The 18,280-nt window shown below is 45.6% G+C and overlaps 1 long non-coding RNA gene across 1 annotated transcript; it reads left to right on the top strand.

Moving 5' to 3' along the window:
* The first annotated feature begins 921 nt into the window (after positions 1–921).
* LOC308460104 lies at positions 922–3,653 on the top strand. Its single transcript, XR_013978484.1, has 3 exons — positions 922–1,077; positions 2,279–2,627; positions 3,371–3,653. It is a non-coding gene; the product is annotated as an uncharacterized lncRNA (long non-coding RNA).
* The last annotated feature ends 14,627 nt before the right edge of the window (positions 3,654–18,280 follow it).

Genomic DNA, 18,280 nt, shown 5'->3' with positions numbered 1-18,280 from the left:
CAAAGAGGAAAATAAGCTGATTTGCACAAACATTTTAAAGAAGATGATATCAAAAATACCACCTAACTGGATCCAGCTGAAACTGGGTTAAGGTGACAGGAAAGGGAGAGTCTTTAGCAAGGTGTGCTGGGGAGAAGAAATATTAGGATCCATCTTGGGCAGGCTGGCTGAAGGCTGATTGGAAAGTATGCCTTTGACTCCAGAGCTGCACTGCTGTGGGGAACAAACCCCTCTTGAAATGACCATGCTGTAACATCTGGTCTCCAGAGCCAGTGTGGTGTAGTGGTTAAGAGCAGTGGACTCGTAATCTGGTGAACTGGGTCTCCGCTCTCTGCTCCTCCACATGCAGCTGCTGGGTGACCTTGGGCCAGTCACACTTCTTTGAAGTCTCTCGGCCCCACTCACCTCACAGGGTGTTTGTTGTGGGGGAAGAAGGGAAAGGAGAATGTTAGCAACTTTGAGACTCCTTCAGGTAGTGATAAAGCAGGATATCAAATCCAAACTACTACTACTCCTCCTCCTCCTCCTCCTCCTCTTCTTCTTCTTCTTCTTCTTCTTCTTCTTCTTCTTCTTCTTCTTCTTCTGGACTCCATGCAGATGGAAGTTGTAAATAGGTGAATAAACCAAATTTCTTAAAGCTACGACAGTCTCCACTGTGTCTCAAATCTCCAAAGGAACACAGACCCTGTGTGAGTGCCTGGAACCCCCTAGAATCTTGCTACCACTCGGCAGAAAGTTGGGGTGGCACCCAACTTTTGTAGCACAGCAAAGAAACCTTTAGCATAATGGTCTTTTCTTCTACCAGCGACAGTAAGGTCCAAACCTACTACATTTACAGTTGTACCTTGGAAGTTGAACGGAATACATTCCGGAATTCCATTTGACTTCCAAATCATTCAGCTTCCAAATTGCAGCTTCTGATTGGCTGCAGGAAGCTCCTGCAGCCAATCAGAAGCCGTGGAAGTCCCGTCAGACATTTGGCTTCCAAAAGAACATTTGAAAACCAGAACAGTCACTTCCAGGTTTTGATCATTAGGGAGCCAAAATGTCCGAGTTCCAGGGCATTCAACAACCAAGGTACAGCTGTATTTAAAAGCATGCTTACACTGGCAACTTATACTTTGAATAGATAGCAGCAGTGAGGCCTCAAATGTAGGACATGCTTCTTATCTGAGTCATAAATTAGTTTTCTGCAGAAAATCATCACCTGCTGGGTTGCTGTTTGTCCCCAGAGGTAATGTTTGCAGTAATCCCAACATGCAGTTGAGTGATGGCAACTAAATGTTGCACTTTCAAGAAACTATCCTCTTTCTTCCAGGATCCTAAAAATGGCACCTTTGCTGAAGGGTTGCATTCATTAAAGGATCGTAGAAAAGCTAGATATATCCCAAGTGATTCAAATTGAGGTCCTCTGGCAGTGAGACTGGGAAAGCTGGATTGAATTTGGCCCTCCAAGACTTTTTATTTGGCCCCTCAGACTCTCCACAACCTACCACCCCACTTTGCCACCCCTAGCTAGCAGCTTAAACTCTGCTGTTGCTCATGAGGTCACTTGCCTAGATGGACTGATGGTTTGAATCAATCAATGGGACCTTTATATTGTTGGGATACTGCCAGGGAGACATCAACCATCTAGGCCCCACGTCGCCTCCGGACGTCCATCAATCTCCCGTAGACACGCAGTATCAGCAATTAGTGACACGAGCTCCAGAAATAGCTTGCCACATTCCAGAGCTGATGCACGCTCTATCAGCAGATAATGCACAGCGAAAGATGCACGCAGGAGAGCATTGTTTACAATTTTATTCAGCGTTGGTCAGATCAAAGAAAACATGACTGCCTGCTTCGGTGTCTCAGGCACAGAGAGAGAAACAAAAGCAAAGACAAAACATAAATTTCCTGTGAACAGGAAATACGCAGACTCTGTGACTCACAAAGCCTGCTCCCTTTTAAGGTGGAACGGAAATATCCTAACATATATATCCCCAGTTGATACAGGAAAATGAGAATTTAGCTGGAGCCATAAAAAGTATGCAAGGAAGAGGGAAGTCACTTACTTGCAGGAAGCACACCAAGTGAGTAACATATATACCCTCTCAAATAATGACTTTTGACTTGTTCTAGTGTGTGTCCTGATTTTCAGAATTGCTGAGAGCTTTAAAAAGAAAGAGAACTAAGGCACATCAGCAAAGAGACACTTGAAAGTTTTGAAATAAAATAATCCTGTACTCTTTGTTGCAGAGAGAGAAATGTGTTGTTTTGATTGTTACTTTTTTAGTTGTGCGTTCCCAGCAATCCCTTTCTATCTAAGAAGGAACATCAAACAACAGCAAAGAAGATGGGAAGAAAAAGGAGGCAGCGCTGTGATCATCCCTATTGTGCTCCCATCCAAGAAGAGTGGCCTAGCTTCATTTTGTTTAGAAAAAATGTCATCAAAAGCTCACAAAAGAATAACACTTGAGTGGAGATGTCCTTGTGTCATCGTCTGTGATGCTGCAATACTTTGTGGAGAGGCTCCTCTTAGCAACTCACAGAGAAACCTATGAAGCTGGGCTGAGGCTGACCCATTTTTATGGTACTGATGGTGACCTTCCTGTTCTCTGGTGCTGATGCTGATGCAATTTAAAGTAAGTAGCCGTGGGCATGTCAGCCAACCCAGAGAATGGTTCTGGCCTGTTTCTTTGGGTTGGGGTGGGGGCATAAACAGCACTGGTTGTCCTTGTGGGTGACAGAAGGAGCTTAAGCCTGGTGGAGAGCACAGTCACAGCAGTAGCTTCCCTGAAGGTGGGTCACTGTCTCTTACTGGGAATGGAGAGGCAGCAAAGCAGTTACAGGTAAAGGGACCCCTCACCATTAGGTCCAGTCGTGACTGACTCTGGGGTTGCGGCGCTCATCTCGCTTTATTGGCTTTACGGGTCATGTGGCCAGCATGACTAAGCCGCTTCTGGCAAACCAGAGCAGCACACGGAAACACCATTTACCTTCCCGCCAGAGTGGTACCTATTTATCTACTTGCACTTTGACGTGCTTTTGAACTGCTAGGTTGGCAGGAGCAGGGACCGAGCAACAGGAGCTCACCCCATCACGGGGATTCGAACCGCTGACCTTCTGATCGGCAAGTCCTAGGCTCTGTGGTTTAACCCACAGCGCCACCCGCGATGGTGCAAATGCACCAGTGGAGCCAATTCATGCATTTGCACCATGCCAGGATCCCCACTGTCTCCTCCTTTCCACACTGCAGGTCCCCCAGAAAGATACTGAAAACCCACCTTTTCTCCATCGATTTCTCTTAAACAATAGTTTCCCAACGAAAGCTATCGGAAGCCAATTGGAGAAGCAGGCAGAAATTGTGCTTCTTTTTCTCTTCCAGACAGAAAGAGCTCCTTCAGATGTCTTTTCTTCAGGAAGCAGACCCGCCTTGAAACACAAAGGGCGGCTATATATGTATAACTACCTTCTAATGACAATGAGGTCCATTTGGTAAAGAATTTCTCTCAATGTAACTCTCTGACTTCTGTTTCCAAGAATTCAGCCAGCAGCAATCCCTCGGCAGCTATATGTATTGCCGTTTCCTGTATTTCCTCTACATCAGCAACACATGCATAATTCTTTCTCAATGATCTTATTATATAAAGCCATCACAATTGACCAGGGCTCAGTGTTAACGAGATTTTGGAAGCCATACAAAGATGTGGGGGGGTTCTAATTGGACTCTATTGGATGCATTTCAGATGATGAGAGCCTTAAAAAAAGAAAAAAGAAAAACAGGCACACGCTATGAATCTTTAATCCATTTGTTATTTCATTCTCCCAACTGCTTCCCTGCACCCACCACACTGCAGAATTACTGCTGGGACCACTGACAGAAATCTGTCTGAAAGGGCCTTTCAGAAGCCAGGCTGAACAAGGAAGTGAGTTGGGAAAGAGTTGGGAGCCAGCAGCAGTTCTGTTTTGCTGGTTGCAACCTCTGGAAGCCCAAGTGCTGTCTCACGTAGGACCAAGAGACATGGATGGTGAGGCAGCTGCTGTAGTGGCCTGCTTGATTTATAACACAGAACACAACTACTTTATAAATATGATCATGGGGCATCCAGAAAGTATCTAACAATGATACGATACAATACGATACGAATTATCTTTATTGTCATTGTCCCACACAGAACAACGAAACTGAAAAAATCTACTTAAGACATTCAAAAACCAACAAGCCTGCTATCCCAGCTATCCCAACCTGGTTAGTCCCCTAAAAACACTGATACCCCATTTTTAAATACAATATACTCCCATAGAGACTCCTTAGGTAAAGGTAAAGGGACCCCTGACCATTAGGTCCAGTCGTGACCAACTCTGGGGTTGCGGCGCTCATCTCGCTTTATTGGCTGAGGGAGTCGGCGTACAGCTTCCAGGTCATGTGGCCAGCATGACTAAGCCGCTTCTGGCAAACCAGAGCAGCGCACAGACACACCGTTTACCTTCCTGCTGGAGCGGTACCTATTTATCTACTTGCATTTTGATGTGCTTTCGAACTGCTAGGTTGGCAGGAGCAGGAACTAAGCAATGGAAGCTCACCCCATCGCGGGGATTCAAACCGCGACCTTCTGATCAGCAAGTCCTAGGCTCTGATCAGAAGGTCGGCGGTTCGAATCCCTGTGACAGGGTGAGCTCCCGTTGTTCGGTCTTACACTGCGTTTAAAACCAAAATCGCACCAATCTATGTGGAAGAATAGTATTAAATGCAGAACTAAAATGCAGCTAAAGAGGGACAAGAATCATTTCCAAAAGTATAATATTGGCTGTCCTTGAATCTTCCCACCACACTTGCCATCCTCTCCTGCCGCTCCCTTTGAGAACCACTGATCTTGGGGGAACGACACTGAAAAACTGGAAGCAGTGACAAAGGATGGGTTCACTGCTAATGGCCTGACTGCAGAATCAAGCCAGTGCAAATCAAACACTGCAAATGTAAGGGGAAAACAATGCTTTCAGTATTTTCTTTCTTCCCTCTCCCTATAGTTTTGTGTCACGTTTTAGATTGCAAGCCCATTTTTATGTAAGGAGTTCTGAGTGGTGGGGGCAGGGAGCTTGGCTGAAGAGCGAGCCCAAAAGTGCCCTAGAATATAAACAAATAATTCCGCAAAGACCAAGCGTCAAGGAGGGAGCACGTCACGTGAATACACGTACGACCAAGCAGAGAAGTGGCTGTTGCTCTTCCTTCCCAAAGACTGGTGTAGAAGGTGATATTGATTAATTCTTTTTAAAACAACAAACCCTTAAGAGCATAAAGGTGTGCAGCTTTTTAAAACGTTTGTTTTCCTTCTCCCCAATTACCTTTTATTATTGCATTTTGCTACAGCTGGCACTAATTGTGTAGGAAAGAAGAGGGGCGGCTGCTTGATTGATTTGGTGCAGCTGCTGCTGATTGCTGTTAATTGTCTTTCATTTTAAATTGCTGCCTTCTCACCCTGTTTGCTGTGCTTTAAAAAAAAAGGCACTGAGCAGTACTTTAATTAAAACACCATCAGCAAAGGGAATACACCTTAGTGTGTTCAGAGGTATGTAAGCAAAAAAATAAAATAAATTCAAGGCAGCCCTGTGTGGATCCAAATAATTCCCACCATAATATTTTTCTGCCTCATATCCATGCCAACATGTTATAATAAACATCTAGGGTGGGGTGGGGAAGCTCAAATGCAGCCCTCCAAGCACCTGTCTGACTCTCAGGACTCTTTCCAGCATTAGCAAAGTCATTTAAATAATGCAGAGACAAAAGCCCTAACAACACATTACTGAGCAAAACAGAACAAAAACAGTATATAATTTGTGGGAAAATAAACAGAGAGATTTTGTCTTTCTTAGGTCAGACCTTCTACATAGCAGGGAGACATGCAACCCAACATACAGAGGAAAGCCTCCTCTGCTGCATGTCCAACACCCACTTTCCAGTCACACCCTACTTGAATGTCTTTGGCTGGCTGGATTGTGTCCTTGAGCTCTAATAATGCCTCCTGGTTATCTGAACAGAGGATAGAGGGAGGGTGTTTGTACAAACGAGCCTACTGTACAAAGGTAAAGTTCACATCCATTGCCCACTTCTGCCCCTGTGTCACCAACACCACTGATAAAGGCCCTCTCAGAGGTAGCCCAGAAGGGAATGCAGCCCTTGGCCTTAAAGAGGTGCCCTGCCCTGATCCCCATACACACTACAGTGGTACCTTGGTTTAACAACAGCTTAGTTTATGAACAACTTGGCTTAAGAACGCTGCAAACCCGGAAGTAGGTGTTTTGGTTTGTGAACTTTGCCTTGGAAGAGGAACATGTTTCACTTCCTGTTGAGTGTGTTCCATTTGTAAATTGAGTCCCTTGCTGTTATGGGAAAGCATGCCTTGGTTTAAGAATGCTTTGGTTTAAGAATGGACTTCCGGAACGGATTAAGTTCGTAAACCAAGGTACCACTGTACTCAACAGAACTTACTCATGGTCTATGAAGAACTTCAGCACTTTGGACAGCTCAGTGGTCAAGGATGTATGTGGGCATTTTGGCACCATTTAAACATGCTGAAGAAAGTGTGCAATCACTTTGATTTGAGCAAGAAAAACTACCACCCTATTTATTTGTTTTCAAAGTCACCTTTAATGCTTCATTTTTCATTTTCTGTTATAACAAATCTGAAGCAAAATTAGCTGCATTTCTTTTTAGCAAGTCTTACCTTAAAGGTAAAGATAAAGGGACCCCTGACCGTTAGGTCCAGTCGCGAACGACTCTGGGGTTGCAGCTCTCATCTCGCTTTACTGGCTGAGGGAGCCAGCGTTTGTCCACAAACAGCTTTCTGGTTCATGTGGCCGACATAACTAAGCCACTTCTGGCGAACCAGAGCATCCCATTAAAGGCATCTGGGAGGAGGTGCTTCTGTCTGGACACCCAGATGGGGGCTAAGGTAAAAGTAAAGGGACCCCTAACCATTAGGTCCAGTCATGACTGACTCTGGGATTGCGGCGCTCATCTCGCTTTATTGGCTGAGGGAGCCAGCGTACAGCTTCCGAGTCATGTGGCCGGCATGACTTAGCCTCTTCTGGCGAACCAGAGCAGCACACAGAAACGCCATTTACCTTCCCACCAGAGCGGTACCTATTTATCTACTTGCACTTGATGTGCTTTTGAACTGCTAGGTTGGCAGGAGCAGGGACCGAGCAATGGGAGCTCACCTCATCACGGGGATATGAACCGCCAACCTTCTGATCGGCAAGTCCTAGGGTCTGTGGTTTAGACCACAGAGCCACCCGTGTCCTTCTAGTCTTACCTTAACTCTGGGCTTTACTGATTAAATTGACCCCCCCCCCCCACTCTCTAAATACCACAGCAAGGGTGGACTGTTGTTTCCTTCACAGATAGCTGTGGGGTTGCTCAGAAGCATCTGATTGGCCAGTTCTCAACACAGGAACATATGGATGGATAAATATTTGGTCTGATTCCGCAGTAGCCAAGCACTTCTATGGAAGGACCATAGCTCAGTGGTAGAGCATCTGCCTTACATTCAGAAGCTCCAAGGTTTAATCCTCAGCATCTCCAGGAAGGGCAGAGAGAGAACTCTGTCTGAAATAGGGGAGCTGCAGGCAGTCAGGGTAGTCCTGGCGTGGGGAACATTTGGCCTGCCAACTCTTGCTGAACTTCAACACCCATCCGCCCCAGCAAGTGTGGCCAATGGCCAAGGATGATGGGAGTTGTAGTTCAGCAGTGTCTGGAGGGCCAAAGGGTCCCCCCCCACACACACACATGGAGCAGGAAATACTGAACTAGATGGGCCAATGTTGCAACTGTCATAAAGGGAAAGGGAAAGGGACCCCTGACCATTGGGTCCAGTCGTGGCCGACTCTGGGGTTGCGGTGCTCATCTCGCTTTATTGGCCGAGGGAGCCGGCGTACAGCTTCCGGGTCATGTGGCCAGCATGACTAAGCCGCTTCTGGCGAACCAGAGCAGCGCACAGAAATGCCGTTTACCTTCCCGCTGGAGCGGTACCTATTTATCTACTTGCACTTTGACGTGCTTTCGAACTGCTAGGTTGGCAGGAGCAGGGACCGAGCAACGGGAGCTCACCCCGTCGTGGGGATTCGAACCGCCGACCTTTTGATCGGCAAGTCCTAGGCTCTGTGGTTTAACCCACAGCACCACCTGTGTCCCCGTAACTGTCATAGCTGTCAACTTTTCCCTTTTCTTGCGAGGAATCCTATTCGGAATAAGGGAATTTCCCTTTAAAAAAGGAAAACGTTGACAGCTATGGTAACTGTGTGTAAGCCGACTTCCTGTGTTTTGGACTGCCTGTCTCCAAGTCAGCTTAGATTCTGTGTGACAGCGTGAAGCCACACAATGCAATACAGGATGCCAGCTTTGAAGTGGCAAAACAGATCCAGCTGTTGGAGCTGGATCCTTTTTGCCACTTTAAAGCTGGCATCCCATATTGCACTGTGTGTTTTCAAGCTCCTTTTGCTATCAGTTCCACTTTCTGTAGCTACAGCACTTGGGAGTTGTCCGCACCCCTCAGGCTGCCCTTGTCTCAAAAAGAAAAATTCAAGCATATAAGTGGCCAACGGCAATGAAAATCTGTGCAGCACATGTTTTGGCAGTGAAGAAAATCTGGGCCTTGGTTCTTTGGGCATGGTGACCTATTAACAGCCCGATGCAAGAGGCAGACCATAATTCACACTCATGGCAATTCTCCTACTGAACCTTTGTAAACGCCTCAGCACTAAATCAGCCGTCCGTCCTCAGGAGTATTGAAGAGTGAAAATCCAGAGCAAATGAAGGCAAAATCTGCTGAGCTTTTATATTGCACTGTAACTGATTGCACTGAATTCCTAGGCACCAAAGCAGGGAGCTCATTCTCATATCGTGACCGAGATATGGACAGTTCATACACAATCCTGTTATGTACATGGGTCATACCCAAGTGCTAGTTTTCCTGAAGGGCAGACCTCAAGCTGATAACATGGCAGGGGTCATTATGGCCTTTTGACTTTCTTTCCCCACCTTTGTCCCCATTGTGGGACATCCAGGAACGCTGACTGGTGGGATGGGGGTGAGGTAAGTGACATCATGTCAAGGTAAAATCCTGTACTTTTAATCAAGAAGTCATTTTAACCACAGCTCCTTTTGTCTGACAACTCACTGATCAACTTATTTTAATATCCAACAGAGGCTATCAATGCAGTCCCACGTCTCTCCGCTCAGAGTAAGTCTCACGGAATTCAATAGGACTTTTCCCTGCCAAGTATGTGCAGAAGTGCAGTCTATATAATTTGCTAATTCCTTCTTTTATGAACCTCCTGCTCAGTTGCCTAATCTTCCCCAGCCTTTCACCTGGTTGTCTGATGGACAGCATACCTAGGCAACACAACATATGTGAAATGCAATTAGGCCCGGTTTGCAATGCCGTATTTCAAGAGGCACCTTCACGAGGGCAGAAGAACAGTGGCGCGATTTGCAAAGGATGCGAAATAAATCTGCTGTAACCAAAAGGATGCCTTGGTTAGCAGGCAAAGTAAGTGGAGCTCTAATGTACTTGACAAGCAGAAATATCAAAGCTAATCAGGTGCAGCTGCGTGAGGTTGAGTCAGCTACCTTAGCTTCTGAATCATTTATTACAAGCCCATTTTTGTGGCCTGTCAGAATATTAGCATATTTAAGGAGACTTAATCCAGTTTCATCACTGTGATTAAAACGGCTGACAAGGATGGAAACTTCCGATAAGCAGCAAAGAATGCAGGAGCAGTGAGAATATAAATACTAAGCACCGTGGATTGTTTTAGAAAAACAGGCTGGAAGAAGAATCCCATAGGAAGAGGATATGTACTGAGTCAGACTATTGGTTCATCTAATCCAGTATTATCTACATTGGCCTGCAGCAGGATCTCCTCGGTTTCAGGCAAGGAATAATTCCCAGCCCTACTGTGACTCTTCCCTCTTAATCCTATCCACCCCAAAATATTCCAAAATTATAGGTGTCAAGAAGGTGATTTCTGCATGTGCTCTAGAGGGTAGTGAGGGGTAGATGGGGCTTGTCAACCAGGGAAGGTAACCCATGTAGGAGAAGGAAAACTGATCCTAAACTTATACTGCCTTGTGGGATATATTTGGGAGAAGAAAAGGCTAAGGGTTAACCCTCCACAAATCCGGAGAGGAGTCCCTAAAATGGTTGGATGGCGTCTTGTATGCCTTCTTCTGGCAAACCAGTCCAGTATACCTGAAGGAGCATCTCTACCCCCATCGTTCTGCCCGGACACTGAGGTCCAGCGCCGAGGGCCTTCTGGCGGTTCCCTCGCTGCGAGAAGCCAAGTTACAGGGAACCAGGCAGAGGGCCTTCTCGGTAGTGGCACCCACCCTGTGGAACACCCTCCCACCAGATGTCAAAGGGAAAAACAACTACCAGACTTTTAGAAGACATCTGAAGGCAGCCCTGTTTAGGGAAGCTTTGAATGTTTAATAGGTTATTTTATTTTGATATTCTGTTGGAAGCTGCCCAGAGTGGCTGGGGAGACCCAGCCAGATGGGCGGGGTATAAATAATAAAGTATTATTATTATTATTATTATTATTATTATTATTTATAAACCCTGCAGCCAAGCTGATACCAAACGTATCACTCTGCTTTCCTTTGGACCACTTTGCCACATCCACAACAAAATAAGCAAAAATAAGTTTTCTTTTGTGTTGTGGTTTCAGCGAGACCGAGGGGGGAGGTTCTTGTTGTCTTGGCAGCCCACAACCTCCGCACACACTGCCACAGCTTCCACCCCAGAGAGGTCACTTCAGTGCTGCTAATGCAGAGGTTTGACACCACCCCCATTGTCTCTCAAGACAGACAGATGCCAACAACAATTACAAACCATGCATTGTTCCCCCATAAAAGTTCTTATCAAGATTGGAATGAAAAATGAGATTCTGTGCATGCAGAGTCAGCAGACCAGGCACCCCAAGGCCAGCTGCCTTGCAGGCAAAATGCATGGAAGCTCATTCACGTTAATAATGTTCCCGATAAAACTCTCACTTTAATTGCACATCTAGCTCAGGACCGATAGCAGGGAGGAGAGAAGTGAAGGAAGAAGCTGGTGACTAGGATTCTTTCTGCACATCTAGAGTCGCATGTAGGAAGGAAACGCTCCTAACCCATATTTTTTTCTCTAAGAACTTTTTCTAAGAAAGAAAAATATTTTTAGAAAAAGAATCGACCATGGGCCACGGTGCTCCCCCAATATAACCTTTGAAAACACTTTCCCTTTGCAGGTCTTACAGTAAAAAAAGGAAAATCAATGCTATTGAGTGCATGGAATGTGGCAATTTTCAGGAATACATATATATTTTTACTAGAATTGCACCTGTGCATGCTAACCCTGCTTAGAAGGGGGAGAACATTCATTAAAGCCTGAATTATTACAATAAAACATAATACAATAGAAGACTATATAAAATTTATGGAGCACCTTTTATGAGAACATTGCAAAGGGGCCCGATGTAATGGCTATAAAACAGTCAAACACATTCTGTGTGGCATGGATTTAATTCTCAGAGTAGCAGGTAGCACAACATGCGCATGATTTACCGTAAGTACGGTTCACTGGGAATTTTTATGAATGCAAAGCTAATCTACCGAAAGCTGCCTTGCATTTCAATAATACAACCCAACAGTCTACATTTACCCTCTATGTGTTGGAAGTGGTAATGTCTCCAGTGGAACAGACAAAGTTGCCTTGCAACAACTCCATCTAGTTGTCCGTCTAGTTGTCTAGTTGGTCCATCCAGGTGTCTAGTTGGTCCATCCAGTTGTCTACATTGACTAGCAGGTTGGGGGGTGGGATTTGATTCCACACTTAAAGATGAACCTACCTAATTTGCACTTTCTGTAACAATATGTGAAAACAAATAATGGTTTCTGAGCTAAAAGTGCTAGCTTTATAATCAGGAAAACCAATGCAACCATCCCCATGTCTGAATGCACCCCAAGTGTGTCTTCTTGCCGTATTTGGGTGCGACGGCATTGCGGGCTGGCCACTTTGTCTCCATGCTTTCCAACGCAGCAACTGCACGGGAAAGCTTCCTGACCGATGGGGAACCAAAACAGCCCTCCCTGTTGGTCAGGAAGTGGATTGTAATCTGCCAGCTGAGTTGGCCAATGGCCAGCAGTCTAAGAGGTAGACACTTGCTGGGGGCAGTCCCAACTGAGCTTCACTTGGGTCTGTGTCCAAAACATTTAAGGAGGCTCACCTCTCCCCTTCTGTGCAGTTCCTCATCAGATCCCCCACCCAATCTCCATTGCATTTTCTGTGTTATTTTGCCTGACCTTGCTATGGAGATTGATGGTCACCATATTCAGGGCCAGGGAGGAATTTTCCTCCAGACTAAATTGGCCTGGTCTGGGGTTTTTGCCAACCTCATAGCAATTGTCACAACTTTGGCAGTTTGGCATTGGATTGGCCTTTGTCTTGGTTGGAGGGGAGGTTGTAAGCCTCTGCCTGCCCCTCCGAAGGAAAGGGGCATCCCATTAAAGACATCTGGGAGGAGGTGCTTCTGTCTGGACACCCAGATGGGTGCTAATTTGAAGGTAAAGGGACCCCTAACCATTAGGTCCAGTCATGACTGACTCTGGGGTTGCGGCGCTCATCTCGCTTTATTGGCTAAGGGAGCTTCCGGGTCATGTGGCCGGCATGACTTAGCCTCTACTGGCGAACCAGAGCAGCACACGGAAATGCTGTTTACCTTCCCACCGGGGCGGTACCTATTTATCTACTTGCATTTTGATGTGCTTTCGAACTGCTAGGTTGGCAGGAGCAGGGACCGAGCAACGGGAGCTCACCTCGTCGCTGGGATTCAAACCGCCGACCTTCGGATCGGCAAGTCCTAGGCTCTGTGGTTTAACCCACAGCACCACCTGCGTCCCTAGATGGGGGCTAGCAGTCCTCAAAACAGTGATCATGTGGGGACGATCCTATTTGGTGTAAGTCATAGGACCTCCTTGCTGGAGTCGATCCCTTCGTGTACTGCCAGCAGGTGCACTGGTGGTTTAATGGTTAGACCCAATGCCTATGCCAAACCACTGACTTCTGTAATCAATAAAGTTCTGGCCTTATTCAACCCAATCTATGGTGTCTGCCTGGTTCTTAAATGTTAAAGTCAGGGCGCTGGAGGGCAGCAGTGCCTGGGCATGCAATTTGCTGTTTTGAATCCTGCCTTCTATGCCCAAGCAGAAGCTTGGCTAGAATATTTTTGCCAATATAACTGTGTGGATGGAGACAGAGAAAGGTTACTCTCCAAACAACCTCACATACCACACAGCCTTGGAATAATAAGTAGCCTTTGGCCATGGAACCAAAGAGACACACACAGCTCCCATGGGTTATTTGCTACGGAAGTACTTTTCTGCTGAATCTGCCTCCAAGCCTTTCTAAATTAGAGCCAGCACCAGAAAGTTTAATAGCGGGCTTTGACTGCAGCTACTGCAAATGAGTTGTTTGAAGGGAGATAAGCCAAGCATGATACAACACAAAATTAATAGGCTGCATGAATTATAAACTCACCTCAGGGAATAAAAAGAATATGGGATGAAGGGTTTTTAGTGCTTTGATTTTTATTTTTTTAGAAGAACTGAGAAAGGGGAAAGGATGAACTCATAGTCAAAAGCCAAGGGACCTAAAGCAAAAGAAAGATAATACCACAGGAAATAGGAAAAGTTACACGTGTTAGTCGTAGCGACATTTCGGCAGTGAATAAGAGTGCAAAGGAAGGTCTTGACACGCATCTAATTATATGCAAATTGATGCATGGAGGGGCGGGTCAGGATGCACAGTGCCCACTAGCCACACCCCCAACCACTTTTGAGGATCGTGTTGCTAGTTATAATATTTATTGATAGCTGGCCATGCACTGGAAAAATTCATCACAGCTGACTGGTGTTTATGTATTTTAATAGAAATTATATCAATTGATATGTGTTTTAATTATTTATATTGCCTGTTCTAAAATGACTGTACAAAATAGGATTATGTTTCTTTGGATTGTGAGGTTCCATTGTGAAATTTGTTGTTATTAGGCTTTTCATTACAATGACGTCTTGATAGGTATTTTTGCTGTTGTATTGGTATCACTGCTGGGTACACAATAGCTGACCTGTACAAATCACTCTTTCACACAAACATCTGCCCATGTGCAGAGGTGGCTGGTACCTGAGTTCAGTGAAGCATGTGAACAAGTCTAGTATTCCAAGCATGGTCTCACCATGTGATCAGTTGTTTGTCTAAGAACCTGTCAAACTTCCAATCTGTAAAGTGAAATTAAGAGTGATGCACCTCATAGGATTGTTGTGAAAATTAATTAAACGTAGAAATATTGTTAGGAACCTTGAACCTCTGAGGTGGGGTGAGGGAAAATCAGATTATCAAAAGCTATTAAAATCCATCCTTAGCCTTCCAGCAGCTGGTGCTTTGGAAATCACAGAGGTGCTGAAAATGAATTGAAGCAGAATGCAAGAAAGTGGGAAAACTCCCTTCGCCCAAACTGGCATATCCCTTGCCATCTTCCCATAAGCAATGCACCCACAATTACCTTGCCCAATTATTGACTAAATGGGCCCCTCAATGGTTTCCACTGGAAGTAACAAGTCAGGTAAGGTTTGGTCTTTGATCTCACCAAGACGTAACGGTTAATGCTCCACATGAGTGAAATTGTCAGATAATTATATCACCCAGCAGGCTAAATAATCCCGGCTGATCTGAAAGCTGCAAATGAATGAATGAAATTGGCATGTTTTACAACAATGAGTGCGTAATCAATGTCCTGCAGTACAGAACTGATAAACTCTGGGACACACCAGAGACGAAAGCTCCTTATTGCTTAAATCCCCAGCTCTTGAACAAGACAGATCTAAAATCCTTTAATCAAACCTAATAACCTGGGCTAATCTTCAAAATAATGACTGCAAAAGGAATATCCAGCAACTATTTCCAATTATCCGCACAGGTTCCTGGGGTTTAGAAAATTGATTCCCGCCCTCGCTCACTTGCTCTGCAGCCGCTGACTTCAATTTATTGAAATGTTGTCTGATGCATAAACATTAACTAACTCAAAGTAAATGCAGTAATGGGAAAATGTTATTGTGTATACATATATACTGAATTGAAGGCAATGCAAATAATAAAGGAAATGCTATTTGCTGGATAAGAATATATTAATTCATTAAATTATTTGTATACCACTAATCTCATCTGGAATGTCCATAGAAATAAATAAGAAAATTTTCATCCATGTGGCTGAAAATATAGTTCTGGTGTACTCACCATTCATGACTCAGGCTCCTTGAAGCTAGGCAGCTTATCTTACTATTTGGGGAGTGACAGCTTTTTAATATCACTATAAGTTGTTTTGTTTTTTTAAGCGTTCAATTGTTATAGCCTATATAAGCCAAATCTTTCATCCCCCAAAATAAAATAATAATAATAGGGCTCACTTTAAGTCATTAAAAATGAAAAATAACCCTCACATAGCAAGATTTTGTGTGCCTTTTTCACTGTCACTGAAAAGAAGAAGAAGGAGGAGGAGGAGGAGGAGGAGGAGGAGGAGGAGAGAGTCTCAAAGCGGCTAAGAATCTCCTTTCCCTTCCTTCCCCACAACAAACACTCTGTGAGGTGAGTGAGGCTGAGAGACTTCAGAGAAGTGTGCCTGGCCCAAGGTCACCCAGCAGCTGTGGAGGAGCAGGGAAGCAAACCTGGTTCACCGGATTACGTCTCCACTGCTCTTAACCACTGCACCACGCAGGCTCTCATATGAATGTATTGTTATGAGTTTTTTCAGGAGCAGACCCCCCCCCCCCGAATGGATGGAGGATGGATGGCGGCTAACAGATTGAGGCTGAATCCTGACAGGACAGAAGTACTGTTTTGGAGGCATAGGGGGCAGGCAGGTGTGGAAGACTCCCTGGTCCTGAATGGGGTAACTGTGCCCCTGAAAGACCAGGTGCACAGCCTGGGAGTCATTTTGGACTCACAGCTGTCCATGGAGACACAGGTCAATTCTGTGTCCAGGGCAGCTGTATACCAGCACCACCTGGTACGCTGGCTGAGGCCCAACTGCCTGCATACTGTCTCGCAGAGTGGTGCATGCTCTGATTATCTCCTGCTTGGACTGCCGCAATGAGCTCTTTGTGGGACTACCTTTGAAGGTGACCCGGAAACTACAACTAATCCAGAATGCGGCAGCTAGACTGGTGACTGGGGGCGGCCACCGAGACCACATAACACCGGTCTTGAAAGACCTACATTGGCTCCCAGTACGTTTCCGGGCACAATTCAAAGTGTTGGTGCTGACCTTTAAAGTCCTAAACGGCCTCGGTCCAGTATACCTGAAGGAGCGTCTCCACCCCCATCGTTCTGCCCGGACACTGAGGTCCAACAGCAAGAGCCTTCTGGCAGGTCCCTCACTGTGAGAAGGCAAATTCTGTCGCTGGGGTGGGTCACTGAAGAAACGAAAGGCTGATAATGGCCTGGTTGGTTGGTTTGTTGGCAAAACAAAAGGTCTTCTGCCCAGTAGCTTTGGGGATAGGATTACCAGAGGGCTGCATTTGGTTCCATCAGGTCACGCTGGGTGGGCCTGATCCATAGGATTACTTTGTTGACAAAAATAGATTCAGGAAGAGACAGAAACTGAGTTTCCCCTGGAGTGGCTAGACTGAAGGGCCATTTGGCTTTTGTGAGTAACAAGCTGCGAATCTCGTTTTTTCGAGATTGTAAACAGCTGCTGGAGGAACTTTTGTCTTCCAGTGTTTGTAGACTGGGGGGCTGGGGGGAGAGAGATGTTATTGACAATAGGAAAATAAAGAGAGACTCAAAGAACAATGTAACAGCATGGAGGCGTAAATAGATTTAATGACTTGTGAAATTATCATAAATTGGGAAGAGGATAATGAGCTCCCCCAAGGCCGGCATTGTGCTTCTCAGGTGCCATTATCTACTAAAATCACTTTCTGTGGGGAGTGGGGGTGGGTGGGACATAGATTAAACTGAAATCATGTGACCTAAAACTAATGTAAACCTCACTGTAATTAACAAAATATTTCTAGGTAGCAATAAGCAGCAGCATTAGTTGGGTATATGATGTGGAACAGAGGGGAATTGTGTTCTGTAATTAATGGGCTGCATTGGCATAATGAGCGTGGTTTTCCTCTGCTTGGTATAAATCAGCCTTCGCCAACCCGGTGCCCTCCAGATGTTCAGGACTATAGCTCCTATCAGTCCCAATCAATATGGAGAGTGCCAGGGTGCGTAAACCTAGTACTGTCTCTTTCTTGTTTTTGCTGGAAGACCTGCTTTCTGGGGTTGGGGAAACTAAGATGACCCCTCTATGCACAGAGAGAGGGGGGTGAACAAAGTGTGTGGGGTCTATGGGGCCATGTGGGCCAGATCCATCTTCTGCAAGCATCCATCCCAGCCAAAATTGCAGAGAGTGGGGGCATGGCTGCTGCACATGTCAGCAAAGGGGGCAGCCCACACAGCCCTGTGACACCCCCCCCCCACATACACACACACTTTCTTGCAATGTGTGGGCGAATGTTGGAACCTCTACTTAGAAGTCTTCCACCATCTAACATCAAAAAGAGACATAGCCACAGGAAATTTTATTTGGTTGGTTGGTTGGTTATGTGTTGCTGCCCAGCAGGGCTGCCTTCCTTAGAAGCAGACTCCAGGTCTCTCAGGTAAACTCGGGCATGTACAATTAACACAGAAATGAAAGCTAAACTTCCAGATTTCCAGAAGTGGTTTATTCATAGAATAGAATCATAGAACTGTAGAGCTGGAAGGGACCCTGAAGTCATCAGGAATCTCAACTAAACACAGGGGTGGCCAATTCCCAAGAGACTGAGATCTTGTTGTTGTTTAGTCGTTTAGTCGTGTCCGACTCTTCGTGACCCCATGGACCAGAGCACGCCAGGCACTCCTGTCTTCCACTGCCTCCCGCAGTTTGGTCATACTAATGCTGGTAGCTTCGAGAACACTGTCCAACCATCTTGTCGTCTGTCATCCCCTTCTCCTTGTGCCCTCAATCTTTCCCAACATCAGGGTCTTTTCCAGGGAGTCTTCTCCTCTCATGAGGTGGCCAAAGTATTGGAGCCTCAGCTTCACGATCTGTCCTTCTAGTGAGCACTCAGGGCTGATTTCCTTAAGAATGGATAGGTTTGATCTTCTTGCAGTCCATGGGACTCTCAAGTGTCTCCTCCAGCACCATAATTCAAAAGCATCAATTCTTC

Source organism: Podarcis pityusensis (assembly GCF_964106645.2).
Source record: "Podarcis pityusensis genome assembly, chromosome: 12".
NCBI lineage: Eukaryota > Metazoa > Chordata > Lepidosauria > Squamata > Lacertidae > Podarcis > Podarcis pityusensis.
The sequence above is the reverse complement of the archived record's forward strand: the minus strand, read 5'-3'. Positions and strand labels throughout refer to the sequence as shown.